Here is a 14487-nt window from a genome sequence, read left to right as displayed (position 1 = left end):
AGGATGTGTTGTCTAAACCATCCAAGACAGATGGCTATTTAGCCTCTTTTTTGAAAATCTCCAGTGAAGGAGCTGCCACACCCTCCTGAGGCAGTCTGTTCCATTGTCCTACTGTTCTTACAGTTAGGAAGTTTTACCTGAGATCTAATCTCCATCTGCTATGCTGTAGTTTGAACCCATTACCTCTTGTCCTGCCCTCTGTGGCCAGAGAGAACAGCTTTTCTCCATCATCTTTATGGCGGCCTTTCAAATATTTTAAGACGGCTATCACATCCCCCCCACCCCCATCTCCTTTCTTCCAAACTAAACATACCCAGTTCCTTCAGCCTTTGCTCATATGGCCTGCATTCCATCCCTTTGATCATCTTTGTCACTCACTTCTGGATCCTTTCCAGTTTGTCTACATCCTTTCTATACATTGGTGGATGTATAGAAAATTGGACACAGTACTCCAGCTGAGGCCTAGTAGAGCGGTACTATCACCTCCTGTGTGCCTCTCTCAATGCAATCTAAAATTGCATTTGCTTTTTTTTTTTTTTTTTTTTTAACAGCATTGTATTGCTTGATGGGGTGGTGATCCACCAGAATTCCCAGAGCCTTCTCAGCAGTGCTGCTGCCAAGCTAGTTATCCCCATTCGATATTTGTGCATTTGGTTTTTCTTCCCTAAGTGGAGCACTTTACATTTGTCTTGAATTTAGTTTTGTTGTCTCTAGCCCAGTTCTCCAATTTATCAAGATCCCTTTGAATTTTAGCTCTATCCTCCGAAGTGTTTGCAACTCCCCCAACTTTGTGTCATCTGCAAATTTGATCAGTATCCTCTGTATTCCTACATCCAGGTCATTAATAAAGATGTTAAAAAACACTGGACCCAAAACAGACCCCTGTGGAACCCCACTCAAGACCTCCTTCCACTCTGACATCATTCCATTAAGAGTTACTCATTGTTTGCGGTTTAACCAATTATGTCTCCACTTAATGGTAGTTCGGCCAAGCCCACATTTCTCCATCTTACTTAGCAACATGACTAAGGGACTGTGCATGGGCGTAATTTGAGGAGTGCAGGGAGGGCATTGCCCCCTGCCCCAAACAGAGGTGAGGTATGGGAGGTGGCATGCGGGGTCACATGCCACTCCCCCACGCCCCAATTTTTACGAGTGCTGAATTGCTCTGCAAGGCTTGCTCTGCTCATTGGCCTTCTGGGGAAGGGAGGGGAAGGAAGAGCGGGGCCTCTGTCCTTTCCATGCTGCGCCCCACCCCCTACATGCTTCCTGGGCCCCTGTTCCTGGCAGCCGGGTCGAGGCAGGGAGTGGGACGGATCAGCTGCTCCAGGTTGCTACCTCTGCAGCTGCCTCCTGGGTCATAGTGTCCATCTGTTTCCAGTGAGTGCCCATGGGAAGAGCAAGGGGGATGGAGGTGGGGCTGGGAGAAGGGAGGAAGACACAGTGGGGAAGGGTGATGGGAGAGGGCAGGGAGAAGAGAATGGGATATGGAAGTGTGTGTGTGTGGGATGGGGAACCAGGAGCCCTGTATGTGGTGTCTCCTCGGCGGTGGCAGCAACAGCCCCAGCAGGGAGGTGGCCACAGCAGTGCAGAGAAAGCAGCCACATTGCTGCAGCAGCCAATGCTCAGGTCATCACAGCGGCAGCTGAGGCTCCCCTCATTAAGCTGACCTGTCCGACCCAGCACTGGCAGCCCAGGAACCACTGCAGGCAGGGGGAGTGAACCAAGAGAACTGGCTTCAGCATGCACACCCGTGCTTCCCCCACTCCCCCAAATATAGCAGTCAAACTAAGCCTATGGCACTGTGTCAAAAGCCTTGCTAAAGTCCAGGTATATTATGTCCACCACATTCCCCCTGACCACCAAACCAGTTACCATGTCAAAGAAGGAAATGAAGCAGGTTTGACGTGATTTGTTCTTAAAAAATCCATGCTGGCTGCTAGTGATCATCCTCCAGGTATTTGCAAATTGAATGTTTTATACGTTGCTCTAGTAGCTTCTGAGGTACCGAAGTCAGGCTGACTGGTCTATTTTCTGGCATACACCACATCACCCAGTGAAGTGAAGGACATGCCCGTCACAAGCAGACTGTTCTGCTTTGGTAAACGGCAGGCAGAATTGACGTGCCACAGAATTATATCAGTCTCGATCCTAATTTTTTCTACACAAATTGACTTCACATCATGGTTTCAACCTCCCCAGGGTTCTTTAGCCCCTCTTTTCCAGTGACCTACAGGTCCAGAGAAACAATGGGATGATTACTGGCTTGATACTATGTTAAATGTTTAAAAAGGGCAGGGGAAATATGTCTAGCAAGGGATCATTTAAACCTAGGAAAACATCAGTAATTATAGGAATTTACATAACACCTTACTCTCAGAAGGATCCCAAAGAGCTTTACAAACAGGCTTACACAATCTCTCTACAAGACTCACTTGACCCACCACTGAAACGCAGAATAAAATTTAGTCATGTTTAACAGTGCATGGGAACAATGTAGATGAGGAGGTAAAAAATACTGTGTTCAGCTGAAACTACAGGGGGATTTTTAAGGTAGCAGGTAACATGGTGCTAAAACAAGACAATTAGAGGGTCACAGGATTTAGAGCCCCTTAATTGTCCCTGCCACCAAATGGGGATAAGGGGTAGAATGAGGGAGAAAGGAGGACTCCAGTATTTTCCCCAGGAATTGAAATTAGGGGGGTGTTCAAATTTACAGGGAGGTGAGGATCAAGGGGTGAGATCGTGAGGGTGAGGGTGGGCTGTATGGCACCATAATAAAAACTGAAAAATGTTTCACAACCATTTTATTAGATTTAACTCATGTTTTAAAATCATCACAAATTAAAGTTAGCTACTCAAGCCTTCTATGAAAGCACTACATCCTTCTTGGTTTCTTGTTGTAATTTTGCACAACTCTGTTAATAAACTCCTTGAGTGCAGTGTGTTCATCTTTGGTGGCTTCTTGTGTGTTCGGTACTTCCAGTCCTTCAGTTGGTATGCTCATTAGTTCATTCACATGATCAGGCAGAAGGCGACTTCTTTCAGAACACAAAATTCTATTCAATGATGAAAAAGAATGCTCAGCTGTAGTTGTTGTGACTGGGAGTAGCATGAGATGAATTCCTACTTCTTTCATCCCAGGAAACATAGCACAATGATTGGGTCAAGCCACTAATGATGATTGAATAAAGATTTGACTTCAACTTCTTTTTTATTTGTTGTATGACATTCCACTCTGTGTTCAAATTCTCTATTCTGTCCTGATCACACTGCAGCCCCATTGCTGGTAGTGCCTCACTCCACTCAACTGTTGGTATTTTATAAGACTGGCATCCATAAAAGCTACGTGATAATGACTTACAACTCACTCACCCTTGATAGGGAACTTGATGCTAGAATTGGCAAAGCTTCTGTTACCTTTGGGAAATTTACCTCATGTGTTTTGGAATAACAAGTTGCTCACTCTGAACACAAAGATGTCTGTTTATCAGGCTTGTGTCCGTACCCTCCTTTACATTTGTGAAAGTTGGGCTATGTACTCCAAGCAGGAGTGGAGATTGAACAGTTTCCACCTCCGCTGTCTTAGAAAAATCCTTGGTGTTACTTAGGACTAGGGTACCAGATGTCCTGTTTTTATATGGACAGTCCCGGTTTTTGGGACTTTTTCTTATATAGGCACCTATTATCCCCCACCCCCTGTCCCATTTTTTCACAGTTTCTATCTGGTCACCCTACTTGGGACCAACGGATCACCAGTAACAAAATCCTTGAGAGAACTGGTCTATGTAGACTACGCTGGACACTTGCTGGCTTCGCTGGCTAGGACACATGAAGCGCATGCCTCAAGATTATCTGCCAAAGGCTGAGCTCTATGGTCAACTTAAGAACCGCAGAGGAAGGCCAAAGCTCTGATACAGTGACAAGGTCAAGCAAGGCCTGAAGAAATTCAGAATTCCCATTGACAACTGGGAAAATCCTGCCCATAATCAGTCAGTTTGGAGAAGCCGGGTTCAGGCTGGTGCAGTCACTGTGGAGAGCCACCAGAGAGCCCAGGCTGAGGCCTGCAAGTGATCCAGGAAGCAGAATGTGCTTCAGTCTCCATCTGGTGAGTGGACCTGTGGCCACTGTGGAAAGGTTTGCCACTCACACATTGGGCTCTTTTCCCACACAATTGCTAAGAACTAATGACGGACCAACTTTGTTGCATCTCCTTTCATCTGTCAAGATGTTGGACGGCCACCTAATAACAGTTGCAGTAATTTGAAGACAACACCCCAGGATCACTCACGAGAAAGCCAGCAGGTTTTCCCAGGTTGTACTAACTTCAGTCCCAGAGCATCTTCAATTTTTTACAGGATGTTCAGTATTTTTGGACTCTTGTTGAAAAAAGAGTATAATGAAGATATTACATTTATGGCTTTTTAATGTCTTTTGAAGATTCTGAAGCTTACACTAGTGCTAGCTGAATACATCATAGAATCATAGAACTGGAAGGGATCCTGGGAGGTCTAGTACAGTCCCTTGCACTCCAGGCAGGACTAAGTATTATGACCATCCCTGACAGGTGTTTGTCTAACCTGCTCTTAAAGACCTCCAATGACAGAGATTCTACAACCTCCCTAGGCAATTTATTCTAGTGCTTAACTACCCTGACAGGAAGTTTTTCCTAACGTCCAACTTAAACCGTCCTTGCTGCAATTGCTTCTCCTCCGAGGTTACCAAGAACAATTTTTCTCCCTCCTCCTCCTTGTAACAACCTTTTATGTACTTGAAAACTCTCGTCATGTCCCCCCTCAGTCTTCTCATCTCCAGACTAAACAAACCTTTCTTCATAGGTCATGTTTTCTCACCTTTAATCATTTTTGTTGCTCTCCTCTGGACTTTCTCCAATTTGTCCACATCTTTCCTGAAATGTGGTGTCCAAAACTGGACACAATACTCCAGTGCGGAGTAGAGAGGAAGAATTACTTTTTGTGTCTTGCTTATACTTCACCATGTCTTCCAGAGAAGTTTGCAGCTCCACAGATGCACAAGCAGCCATCTGTTTGGGGTCCAATTTACAAGCATTTACTCTTCTAAGATATGGGTTGCAGGCAATATGTCTTCTATAACCTGAATATCTAGAAATGCATCTACTGGCCTACCACTGACATCAAGATAACATTCACAGTGACTTAATATTTGATGCCTATTTGCATCGGTACATTCATCAGCCATGTATGCAAATATTTTCAATGTGGTGAGAGAGTTCTTCGCCTTTTCAACTGCTGAGTTGCACCCCATGCTTCTAAACAGTCAGTTGAGTTTCTTGCAGAAAGACAGTGAGCATTTGCCAGTCTTGTTTAGAACCAGTGTCCAACTTCAGGGTTAACCACTGACAATGCAGTGAACATTGGTCTCCAGTTTGTATTGTGTGGTATCTCTTGTTTAAATAGAAAGCATGATGCGACAGCCACGTTTGTTCACATAAACTGTGTTGTGTCTCCAGCATTCTTAACAGCCTCATTAAGTACTTCTAAAATTGGCTTTGACAGTGACTGGCTTATAAGGCATTCTGCATGTGGATGCAGTCCAGAGGCTTGGTGTTTTGCAGCCTTTTCATGTAGTTTGTCAGCATTGGCTTTGCTGATCCATCTGGCAAATCAAGCTCCTCACTTTTACCAGTTGTAGCAGTGAGAAACTTTCCTTCTTTGTAAGCTTTTTTGCAAGAGGTGCATTAGTATCCATCTTTTCAAATTTCAATAAAAGGGACCAATTTGACCAACAAGATCAGGAACTGCCTTTAGGTTGGGGAGACAGTTTCTTCAGTAGGTAGCTGTGTTTGTGCTTTGGGTTGTTGAGATGTAGATACAACACTTGAACCTTCACATATCAAGAACCAAGAATATATCAACATGTTATGTTCTTCATCTTGGTTAGTTTGACCATGGGGGGAATTATAGGGGAGTTCAGAGGGGGTGCAAGGAAATCTCTGGAGGACTCCTTGCACATCTCACCTAAAGACTTTGGACAATCACATGGTAAATCACCCTGAAAGAGTCTGGGAGGTGAAGCACGCAAGGCACTTGGCTCTGCACTGCCCCCGATTTACAGCTGTGCACAATCTTGCTATTAGACTAAGAACTAATGGGGTTATTTATGAAGCCACCATCAAAATGACAGGAGATGATGATGTAGGCATGACAGCACAGCATGTCTGAAATGTTATGACATACCACTATAGCTTGTGACAGGCTATAAGGAAAAAACAAATGTGTGTGTGTGTGTGTGTCATGCTTTTGAATATCAGCAGCATGGCACAGAAAACTGCAGTTCCATATGGATTATTGTGGATTTAGGTTATGGCTATTATACGCATTACCAGATTACTTGGGAAGTGAAGTCACATCAAGCTCCCCATTGCCTTGTAGTTCAGTCTTTTAAAAATAAAAAGGTGGTTCTTGTCATTTGCCTATGATTTGAAACAACAGCTACTAACCTGTGTCAATGCTCTTCATGACATTGAATGGAACTCTCATTATCCCATGATCGATGTGACCCTGTCAGGACTGCAAGATAATGTCACGTCTCCAGTTGTGAAACACCATCATGTACTTTAGTTTCTGGGCCTCCAATGATTGTTGAGATAGCTGTTTGTGTGCTGGATTGAGAGTCCAAATGTTGTTGATCACTGGATGAGGATTGTTTCAGTTAGTGATGTGTGCTTTGTTGACAGTGATAGGAGGATCTTGATGGAGAAAAAAATGTGTCAAGAGGGACCCAGGTAGTGCCTCAGTATGTGTAAAAGGACATGAATCAAGTGGTATGTAAGATTATTTACATACGTTCCTCCATGCATGAAAACTGTACAGCTAGCAAAATGCTTCATTTTGCAATGGAGCGCACTTGATTTCGTACACTCCAAACTCCTATGTAAGAGTTGAGTGTGCAATGAAGACAGAAATGGGCCAAAAATGAATATTTTTTACCTAGGTGAGTAGGACTCTGTAGCTATGCACCACTTTCTGCAGGTGGAGATCTCTGAGCCAAATAAAGAGCAGAATATGGTGCAAATTAAGCAGTCCTAGTAGTGCACCATGATACACTTACTTTTGGAGTTATTTCCTTTTTTATTCACACACAGAGAGCAGACTGAAGCTCTAATGAATTTGGAAGACAAATTCCACAAAATCTTTCCTGTACTGAATGATTTCCATGCATTTAAAGAGTGAGAATGTATGTTTAAGAGGCAGACAGACCATAATTTGCCCTAAAACTTTTTCTTGTTCCTTTCCATCTGAAAAGTTATTTATTTCCAATATATTTTTATTTTCTGTTTTTCAGGGGGAAGGAAAATATAAGTAAGCTCTAAAACACATGTTGTTATGGAGCTCTTTCTCAACTTTACTTCTCTTTCACTGATGAGTTCATTAAACAAAATCTCAACAGAAATAAATGTTGTGATGAGATTAACAGAATGAATGCTAGAGTTCAGATACTGACCTTTTTTTAAAAACCAGTGGGCTTATTGACGTGAAGGGAGTTGTAGTTTAAACACCAAGGTCAATTATTTTGTTAAATATTATTTAAAAGTTACTGCCCTGAAACGAAAACAGAGCTATCCTTTCCCTAAACATTCAAACAAGATATTCCGCCCCCCCTCTGTAAATTGTACTTGATAACTTCTATTTGATCTTCAAATGTAAACAGTTTCTGTTTCAGATTTGTGTGACAAACTGTTTCTAAAACGAAAATGATCTTAAAAGTTCAGAGCTGCTGTTTACTTTCCCTTCTTAATCCTATGAACAGCTTTTTGTAAGAAAAGCAAGTTGATAGGAGTCTGGCATTTTCTGTCTACATTAAAAACATTAATGTCAGACAGGTCTTTCCATTCATCCAAAAAGAAAACAATTGCTGTATTTTTGTGTGTCGGGTTAATAGGAAATAGTGTGGAAACTTCATTCAGATTTCTTTAAAACCAGTATGGACCATGAGTTAAGGTCCAATGGAGCTTTGTTTTTGTTTTGTTTTTTTAATCAGTCTAAAACCTAAGCACTATCCATCGAAGGTAACACTTGCCGGACCGAGCGTGTTTGTTTTTAAATTGCATGGACAAAACACTGAACACTATCATTCAGATTGTTGGGATCAGTGGGCGGTGAGTGATTAAAACTCAGGCATGAGTGTGAGGAGTGTATGATTTATTCCTAGCTCTAATCGTGAGACTTTGAACAAGTCAGTTAGCCCCAGGTAAAATGGGGCTAATAATAGCCATCCAGCAAGGATGTGAAGAGGCATAATGCGTTGCTGTTTGTAAAGCGCTATGAAATCCTCGGATGCTGTAGAAGTGCAAATTATTATGACTAGTGGCTTATTTACTTTTATTTGAAGAAATGTCTCGTTTTGGGAACTCCGTAGACGAAGCTCGGGCTTTTCTCTGCACGCCAGGCACGTGGTGCGAAATGCCAGAAACGCTGTAGGCTATAGTGATACACAGATCATAAAATTCAGCTAAGACAAGCCTCGTTCTTCGAAAGAACCGACTGTTCCAACTCAAGCTGATTGCATTATTTATTTGTAACTATCCGTACAACGTATGAGCAGTAAGGGGACGGGGGTCATGTCTTGAGCTTCTCGTGCTGTGAGAGGGAGCTCACAAGATGTGCAAATGCAGATCCCGGTAGGCTTGGGTGAGAAATCGCTGAAAGGGACAGAAGGAGGGAAAAGGGGAGTTCAGAAAGCCAGACCCCAGGGCTGCTGCTTCTTGCAGCCCCTCAGCTGGTGGAAATCGGTATGGCTCCCCGGGAACCCATAGCTCTGGGCCGATTTACACCACCTGAGGATTTTCCTCCTTTGGCGCCTAGAGCCATGAGCGCAGTTTTTAAGTCCATTATCTGTACCCGCCCATTGTCTTTCCCTGACTGTTATCACCGAAAGGCAGCGGACTGGATTCGTCTGTCCGTTGCTACCTTCGCGCTCTGCCCTCGCATTGTAGCTTTCATTTCATCCATTTACATTCTTGCCCTCTCCCCCTACAGGGGGCTGGGTGTCCCCCACCCCCCTTGCTTTTGATATTGGTTACATTCAAAAGAATAAAATCAATTTCACCCTCATACTTCTCCCAGCCTGGTCTGGAATCAGCGAATAAGCGCAAACGTCTCCAATGGCTCGTTTGTGGTCTTTCTAACTGCGCTAAGTGTAACAAACAAATCCGCGCTTAGACCTGGAGAGATTCCCAAGGCGGGGGGTTGGGGGGGGGTAGAGCTCCCCTTAGCTACCGGACAGAATGCTACGTTTCTAACCTTCCCTCTTGTCTATTTCAGCCTTGCTATTTTCCCTTTATTATTCCCTTGACTCTTAGTTTACCCATTTCCAGCCCCCGAGCAGCAAAAAGAGCGCAGATCTGCTCCTTTCATTCACATCTCTTTGGGTTCTTTGGGGCTGAAGATCTGGACTGACCAAAATAATCTGTTTTAAACCGCTGCTTGTGTTTCCCTCCCGCCAGGGTCAAGACATCGTTCTTTCTGGACTCAGATTTGGTTTTCGTTTCTTTTCTTCTTCTTCTCTTCTCCTCTCCCCTCCCCCCTTCGTTCTTTTTGACCAACTGGGATTTTTCACACACTGTCCTCCTTTCGCATAGTCTATTGATCTCAACGTTTATTAAAAACCAGCCTCTGTAACGTGCTGTCAGCCGGGCACAGGAAGAAGAAGAAAGTACACTGGGTAGGTGAGGACAGGGGTCACTCAGATGTTATGAGGCATAGTGCATTCATGTCTGTAAAGTGCTTTGAAATCCTCAGATGCTGGAGACGTCTAAATTATTTGTATTTCATTAGGGGAAAAAAAGATTTTTTTTAATTCATTACCCAAAGTTGGGGGCAGGGACGAGAAGGGACGAAAATAAGCAAGTCTGTACGAGTCACTACTAAAATGCAACGAACAAGCAGCCTTCGATTTAAGGGATCTTTCTGCTTTCACCAGGAAAGAGCAAGTTGTTCAATATCCTTGTGACCTGTGCCCCGCTCGAGAGCCTCCAGGAAAAGTTCTCCACAAGTGACCAATGTATAGGCTTGGGAAGTGCAATGAACACAAACCCCATTGTGCCTAAGGAGGAAGCGAGCCCCCTGCTGCTCCTTCGACCTGTCCCCATTTAGTCCAATTGTAAGGAATTCGGCAGGACAATGGGAGTTCGAATATGCAGGCACAGCTGGTAGGGGCAGGAAAAATGATCGACGAAAATTCATTGGACACCCATCACCCACCGAGCCCTTTGCATTAATCAGATGCTAGCAAGCCAAAGCAGCCCTCTTCCCTCACATTCCTTGAGACAGGTCAATAAACCCAAAACACCCCCCCGCAGTTCACGCAAATCCTTTATCGAAAGGTTGGGTGGAACCCCATTTTCTGTATAGACATCCCCCCCCCCCCACACACACACTTGATCACAATTTTCCTATTTTGATATTTGCTGAGTCAAAACGGACGCTGGCAAAGTTACAGTGAAAAATAAAAACAAATCAGCCTGCTAGCCGCAAAGATCAGTTTTGCTGAAATTGGTAGTGGGAGGGGGCCACGCAAAGCGTCTGAGTTAAGTATCATCCCCTAATGTAGATTTAACAAATGATATTAACAAACCGCAGAATCAACAAGGAGCGAAATAGACCCACACCTTACACTGTAAGTGATTACGGGTTTAGATCCGCTAAAAGTGTTCTCCTTCCAGGCGGCGTGTTATTGTATTTTTATTCTTACGCATAAATGATTAACAATGAGCGTTTACAAGGGCACAACCAAAAACCAGCTTAAATTGATCCGAAGCACACACCCGGTGCGGGAATTGGCAACACACAGCCCAGGAACTCGGCGGATCATACGAATGGTCATTTCGAGCAAGGAAGGAAACATTCTGATCTGGGATCGTGACCAAATAATAACGTGTTACATAAAGCCAAGGGCGGTTCTTATCAGCCAACCCGACCTGAGGATGAACAACCCGCAGGAACCGATCCAAAACCAATCCTGTTAAAGGAGCAACTGTGAAATGCCAACTCTCTCTCTCTCTCCCCCCGCGCCCTCCTCCCCACTAGATCAACATCGCCTGTCTGTAACTAGGGCTTTTAACCAGCAACCGAGTGTGTGTGTGTGTGGGGGGGACAAATCCTCCCTTAACAAGATTTATCAAGAAACATTTAACTGGGCTTTAATCATATTAGCAAGAGCCCAATTAGGGCTGCGAGAGAAGCGAGAGGAAGAGAGGCGGTGTGGGGAGGGAAGGGACTGGAGGAGGAGGAGCCGTAGATGGTGTCATCTGAGGACAAGCTCCTTTCACCAGGGGCTGCGCATCCCCGAGCGAGGGCGGGCGCGATCAGCAAACGCTTTCGTACCGTGCCATTTCCTTTCCCTGCAGGGGGCGGGGGCGTGTGTGCAGGACTATTAAGGCCCCGCCGATAGCTTTTAAATTATGGTTCTGAAGCTATTGTGTTGTCTCTCTCAGGAATAAAACAAGAGCAGGGAAAGGAGAGAAGGAATCAAGGCAGCTTCAAGAGACTGGGAAGGGGGGCAACTAATGTGCCATAGATAGGTGGTACGGTCAGATAGTTACACAGGTGCTGGAACTAGGGGTGCGGGGTGCTCCAGAACCCCCTGGCTTGAAGTGGTTTCTAGCCTATACAGGGTTTACAGTTCGGTCCAATGGCTCTCAGCTCCCCCACACTATACAAATTGTTCTAGTACTCCTGGCTAATATCAACGCGCAAGCACTCGTGTAAAGACCTACCAAGTCTCACTCCTGGCAAGGAGATCATCCCCCGGCCCTCATTTAAGGAATAATTGTAAAGGCGCTTCCCCTGATTCCCCCAAGCTTGCTGTGCCTCCCAATGAGTCATCCCCCCCCCAGGTTTGCTTTCAGGACCCCGTCTCCCCAACCCCCACGTTCATTGTCACACGCTTGAACAGTCGCTCTTTTCTTTTCTTCCCTCCCGCCCCTCTAAAGCGGATGAAACACGGTTCCAGCCGTTCCCAAGGGGAGCTTTGGCCTCCTGCTGCGTTTAATTCGAGTTGGAGGTGTTCGAATTCGGGCGGCTCCTCGCCCTCTGCGCCCCCCCCGGAATCAATGGGGAAGAACAGTTTTTTGGAAGACATTAAGGGGGCGGAGGGGAAGTTTCCATTGGGGCAGAAGGGGGTACTTGATTAGCGGTTAAATTTCTGGTTTCAGGCCCTGGAAGGTTAAGCCTCCGCTCAGTGCACGATCCCCGGGGAGCAGGGGGCATTTCGAGTGTTTCTTTCGTTTACTGGCTCGGTAGGACTTGGCCTGTTTCATCTGCCAGGAAAACGGTGGCAGGCGAAACGAACGAAATCAGTAAGGGGAGGCGATGAAATGCGCCCCCCGCCCCGGATCCTGAACCTGTTCGGGCCACCCGAGAAATGTTTGGTCGGGGGATGGGGTTGGACAGTGACCAGGGCGCAAAGCAAAAAATCGTCCTGAGTTAAAAGGGGAAGGGACTTGACCACCTGAGGAGAGAGCCGTGCCCCGGTGCCAGCCTAGGAGTAAGGAGCTAGGACAGCTAACTAGCCGGGACCTCTGGGCGCACTGATTTTGCGACGCGCCTCGCTGCCGCCCTTTCATTTGCTTCCAGGTTTTAGGTGATAAGCTCCTTAGATAACAAGACACCTTTTGCCCAAGCGGCTCCGGCTCTTTGCTGACGCGCACTGTACAAAGGGTTATTGGTTTTAAAGGGGCGGAGGGCAGGGTTTAAACAGGGGCTTCCGGGTTATCATTCATTATTATTTTATTCAGATGAATTATTTATTTTCCCTCCGCATGCAAAATATTGAGGATTTGTCTCTCTGCCCCTCCCCCCCCCGTATCTGTCCGCTACCTTTCAATATAAGCAGGCAGTTTTTGGCGAGCAACAGTCAACTTTGCAGAGCGGAGAGGGCTCCAGGGGGGCTGAGGTTAAACTGACTTGCCAAGGAGTCCCTGCCAGCCGTCAACACCCATCTCTCTGCTGCTACAGCCCAGTACAAACAAGCCCTGCTGGACGCTACCCTCCCGGCTTCCAGATGTTGCAGGCCCGCAACATCTGGAAGCCGGTCCGCCGAGCGCTCCGCGGCAGCGGGGCATTCTGCAAGGAAAGATACCCCCACCTCACCCCCCCCCCCACACCCCGGCACAGCGCTCTTCCCACGCCGCTGCTCCCTCCTCTCCTGCGGCTGCCGCCGGCAGCTTCCTCCTTGTTTCTGTCTTGGCGGCAACCTGTGTCTGTTTCCCTTTGAATCTTACCTTGCCAGTGTGTCTGCGGAGCGTATCTAGGGCCCCCCGCCTAACTCTACGTGGCCAGGGGCATCTCTAAGAACTCTACAGAAGGGGTGTTAGCTGCCTCCGGCACTCGGAGCCCCAGCCTTGCGCGCGCTCCGCTGGCTGCTGGCAGCCGAGCCGGGTTCATCTGAGGACAGCGGCGGCTCCAAGCCTGCGCTCTAGTCTGCCTGCCAATGTCTCCGGCATACTGATGTTGCCGAGGCGGCCTCGGCCGGGAGGTGACTCTCAATGGGCCACAGCAGCCGCCGATTAGCGGAGCAGCAAGTCAACCGCGAGGGAGGCACGTCTTGGCCGCGCCGCTCTCCTTCCCCATAACCTTGTTCTGCTCCGCTGCGGGATGGAGGCCGGAGACACACGGGACCACCCCCAGCCTGGCCCCTCCGACCCCCAGCATTTACACCCGTGCATCCCCCTTTACAACAGCGCAGGGGGCATTGACTCGGCAAACCTGCCCCGGAAACGCACCTGCTCTCCCCTGCTTTTGCCGCCTACCGTAAGAGCAATTTGCTTCCGCTCGGAAACCAAAGGCCGGCTGGTATGACTGCGAGTCAGTGCTTTCCAGAGCCAGTCTGCTCCTTTCGGAAGTAATGAGGAGTTTTGGTTTCTTCCCCCTGCCAGCCTGCCCGGCCAGCTCCCCCTGGGATCTGAAAGTCAAGCTCGGTTCTTTCTGGATTCTGCACCATCACTTAGCCATGATGGCGGTTGAAGATGGGTGAGCCCACGCAGAATCCGCCTCACTCCCCCAGGGCTGTGCTGGCCCTGCAGTGCTGAACAAGTGAAAAAGAGTGAGCTTTACTTTTTAAATAGATGATTGCCCAGAGTGGCTATTTGGTGAGGGATGGCAAAAGCAAGGTGCGGCTTTCATGAATGGGCAGTATGTGTACTGGCCCTGCAGGGTTTGGGGTGGATGACTGCCTCCTTATGGGGCCTAGTGAGCACAGAGGGGATTTAGCTGGGCACACCAGAGCTTGACTGGAAGCATGGATGCCCCTTGACAGAAAAGAGAATTTCTCTATCTAGGGCACAAGCAGAGCTGGAACTGTGCCTCGGTACTGAGTACAATGTGCATAGCTATCTCTGTATATGCATCTTTAATTCATACTTTACTGTAGTGTTTAGGTGCTATATGCAAAATTAAGAGTCACATTTATATCTGGGTCCAAATATGAACCATTCTGCATTCTAAG

General features: G+C 46.7%; 1 long non-coding RNA gene across 3 annotated transcripts in view; it reads right to left on the bottom strand.

Annotated features, from left to right (window-relative positions):
- The window catches only part of LOC103306092 (uncharacterized), a 95599-nt gene extending 82196 nt beyond the window's left edge, over window positions 1-13403 (bottom strand). For 2 of the 3 annotated variants that reach the window (XR_010600752.1, XR_010600754.1), the window contains exon 1: window positions 13265-13401. This is a non-coding gene — a long non-coding RNA (uncharacterized LOC103306092). Of the gene's footprint in view, window positions 1-13264 lie in introns of all 3 variants that reach the window. The other variant, XR_010600753.1, reaches the window with a different exon arrangement.
- Between the last annotated feature and the right edge of the window lie 1084 nt (window positions 13404-14487).

Source organism: Chrysemys picta, chromosome 4, assembly GCF_011386835.1.
Source record: "Chrysemys picta bellii isolate R12L10 chromosome 4, ASM1138683v2, whole genome shotgun sequence".
Taxonomy (NCBI): Eukaryota; Metazoa; Chordata; order Testudines; family Emydidae; genus Chrysemys; species Chrysemys picta.
This window is presented reverse-complemented; position numbering and strand designations above follow the sequence as displayed.